Source organism: Otolemur garnettii, unplaced genomic scaffold (assembly GCF_000181295.1).
Source record: "Otolemur garnettii isolate 467f Iridium unplaced genomic scaffold, OtoGar3 scaffold00091, whole genome shotgun sequence".
NCBI classification, from domain to species: domain Eukaryota; kingdom Metazoa; phylum Chordata; class Mammalia; order Primates; family Galagidae; genus Otolemur; species Otolemur garnettii.
The window spans coordinates 5,965,625-5,969,442 of NW_003852486.1; the positions used below are offsets into that span (position 1 = coordinate 5,965,625).

Sequence of the window (3,818 nt, forward strand, 5' to 3'; positions counted from 1 at the left end):
AAAAAAAAAGATAACAAAGTTCCTGAAAGCTTTCCTGTATGTGACACACCCCAAATCCTTCTTTAGGGTGTTCTGGTACATGAGATTCCACGTCTGGCTGAGGAAGGTTTTGGAAGCACCGATATTGTCTGTGAGGTGTAATTTGTTTTTATACTGACAAGGTAACAGTGGTAGTCAAAGGAGCTCTTAAGTGTGATTCAGGTTTTTATTACTTTTGCATGTTTCGTTTTTAGAGATGGAGCCTCCCTATGTTGCTCAGGCTGGTCAGGAACCCTAGGGACAAGTGTTCCTCCTGCCTCAGCCTCTTGAATAACTGGGACTACAAGTGTACACCTTTATGCCTGGCTCATTTTTATACTGAAAAAGTCAGAACAGTCAAAGGGTTTTCTACATTCACTGCTCTCCTGTCTTTTTTTCTTTTCTTTCTTCCTTTTTTGTTTGTTTGTTTAGAGACGGGTCTTACTCTTGTTCAGGCTGGAGTGCAGTGGCATCATTATAGCTCACTGCATCCTTAAACTCCTGGGCTCAGGGATTCTCCTGCCTCACCTTCCAAGTAGTTGGGACTACAGGCATGTCCCACTATTCTCAGATAACTTTGTTTAAGATCAGAGGGGAAACAAGAGTATCAGATAATTTTTTTTATTTTTGTAGAAACAGGATCTCACTATAGTGCTCAGGTTTGTCTCAAATTTCTGGTCCCAAGTGGTCCTTTTGCCTTGGCCTATCAAATTGCTGGGATTATATGGCTCACGTGCTGTGAGCCACCATGGCCAGCCTCATGTGTCTTTTCCTAACATGAACCCTTGTACCAAAGAGGTGTATCACACAGGTTAAACATTTTGCCACATTTGCTACACTGAGAAAGTCTTTCTCCAGCATGAAACATGTGGTTCCCATTAAGAACTGAGAAGGGTCTGTGATTTTACCATAATGGTAAGCTAACAAGTAAGCCTGACAAGGGAGCATTAGAGACAGCCTTCCAGACTCTAGTGTGTGTCCAGACGGCATACTTTCCCGATGTCATGAGGTTGTAGGGAGCATAAAATAAAATGACATGAGTTAAGCGAATATAACTATACCTGGCCCAGGTTACGTGGTCAGTAAACAGTACTGATGTTATTCCATTAACTTCATGGTTGTTCCTTTTATTGGATCAATATACATTGGTTTTTCCAAGTCATGAGGTGTGGAATTTGTAAGCCCAGCGCAAGGTAGCATATAAACAAAGCCCTGGAGGCTGACAGCTGAGGGCTTTAGGTAGGAGTCCTCCTTGGTAGAAGGTGACTGAGGGCCTAACTAGCAAAAGAAGGGGCTGAGGGATTTTCCTCACCACTTTTTGGGATTGGACTTCAGTGAAGAGAACTGCAAACCAAAGGGTAACACCATCTGTAGTGGCAAGGACAGAAGGGGTGGCAAATGAAGGTCCAGGTCCTGGGATGGATCAAGGCACCTTACACACCCATTTGTACTACCTAAGGGCCACTGTGGCTGGCTCCCTCAGATGCTTCACAGGACCCTCAAGTTCAGATGTTGTTTTGAAAGCACCTTATCTTTAGATGACAGCATCTTAAAATCTTGAGTATTTCATAAGCCATTTGGGGAGCCTCAAAAGCAACTATGACCTTGTCATTGGATTTCCCAGACAGCCTGAGAGGTCATGAAGTGCCAAGTTCTAAGAGTAAGGAAAAGTCACTGGTCTGGGAGCTACCTTGGCTGGGGGCTCTGAGGGCAGAGAAAGGGAATGGGGTGATCAAAACACTAGTGACAGACGTTTTCCATAGTCAATTTGGGGGATGGCTGGGGTCAGGTCTGAATGTCAGCACTGGTGAAAATGCTATCTCCTGTGGGGGGTATCAGAGGATTTCTGGGGGAGGAACAGGATAGGGAATGGCAGGGATTGCCAAGTGCCCCTGGCAGTAAAGAATGCAGGCAACATGGAGCTGAGCTGATTCCACATCCAGGAATCTTTCTGATCCCTAAAGGCCAGCATGCAGGTTGCGTCAGCAGTCACAGTACCCTCTCTAGTCTTCTGGCCAGGTCAAAAGATTTGGTCATCAGGCTGTGGCATGCATCCAGCCAGGACGCTATTCTAAAACGTGAATGGAGAGACCAGAGCATGGGATGGGGCAAGATATTCAAGATTTATCCATGGACGACTGAACTATGTCCAGGTAAGCTCTGAGGCCCATTTCACCCTGACGGGCACACCTGGACTTTGATTCTGCTTCCAGTCTGCTACGTCTCTATTAAAAGAAACTTGAGAGAGGACATGGTTTTTTCAGAGGCAGCATATTTTGGGGGGTGAATGTCTTTTCTAGTGGGTGAGGCATAAGCAACCTGAGAGACCCAGTTAAGTTCCAGTATCACCTGGGAGGTCTCACCTGGGCCTACGAAGCCCCGTTTGCTGACAAGGGCGTGACTTTCTGGGCGACGTCATCACCTGTCTGCTCCGAGGCACCGGCCCTCCCTTTGCGGGCCTTTTCCACTAGCCTCAGGAAGCAAAGACAGGCACCGCCTCTGCATGCGAAGGACTGCTCTCGCCTCCAGTCTCGCAGCCGCTCTTCCATGGCGTCCAAGCGCCAGAATTCACCCACTGCCCAGCGGGACTCCGTGTTAAGCTCCACCTCTTGTGTACAGCCAACTCCCAGCATTGGCAAGGGAGGCAAGGGTGGAAAGTGGGATCATTAGCCCAATCAGAGCCTGCACCCGCCCCCAGTGGGATCTTCAGCGTAGCCCAGCGGTAGTCTAGGTAACAGGTAGAGCGCTTAAGCTCCACCCTAGCTGTTGCCCGGGCGTCGGCAGTGGCACTGCCCTGTCCGTCCCAGAGGATCCAAGCAGCGGCTCCGCGTCCCCAAGTGGAATAGTTTTGCCAAGGCTCGATTCTAGGTGGCCTAGGGAGGCGGCACTGTGCAGTACCGAAGAGGCAGCCTGAACCTGGGCTTGTGTCTCCACCCCTGGGGATTACTCTGGCAAGCAGGGTGCGGGGTTCTTCATTCCATCTGCACCATGCGCCCTACGCACATTCAGGGAACAGTGACTTGGGTGCGACCCCTTTCCCCATGAGTTTAACTGTCTCGTGATTACACCTTCAGTCTCTGCCATATCCTCAGATACCAGTCCTGAAAAGTGAGAGACGGAGATTTTTCTCCAGGCTACGGACGTGCTCAACAATCTGTTTATCTTTTATTTACTTTGGGGAGCAGATCTAGACAGGGCGACCTTTATTTATTTAGTTTCTCCCAATAGGTGATGATACGGTGGGGTTTTTTTGTTTTTTGTTTTGTTTTTTGAGACAGTCTCACTGTGTCACCCTCGGTAGAGTGCTGTGGCGTCACAGCTCACAGCAACCTCAAACTTTTGAGTTTAAGTGATTCTCTTGCCTCAGCCTCCCAAGCAGCTGGGACTACAGGGGCCTGCCACAACGCCCAGCTATTTTGTTGTTGTTGTTGCAGTTGTTGTTTAGCTGTCCCAGGCTGGGTTGGAACTTGCCAGCCTGGGTGTGTGTGGCTGGGGCCCTACCTACTGAACTATCTGCGCCATGCAATGATACTGCTTTAAAATCATACTTTGGGCTTGACGCCTGTGGCTCAAGTGGCTAAGGCACCAGCCACATACACCTAAGGTGGTGGGTTTGAATTTGGCCTGGGCCCGCTGAACAGCAATGATGGCTGCAACCAAAAAATAGCCGGGCGTTGTGGCAGGCACCTGTGGTCCCAGCTACTTGGAAGGCTGAGGCAGGAGACTCCCTTGAGCCCAGGAGTTGGAGGTTGCTGTGAGCTGCGATGCCATAGCACTCTACCCAGGGGGACAGCTTGAGG

At 49.2% G+C, this 3,818-nt stretch overlaps 1 pseudogene; it reads right to left on the bottom strand.

Annotated features, from left to right (window-relative positions):
• Nucleotides 1-2,567, bottom strand: part of LOC105887479 — a 4,827-nt pseudogene extending 2,260 nt beyond the window's left edge.
• Between the last annotated feature and the right edge of the window lie 1,251 nt (nt 2,568-3,818).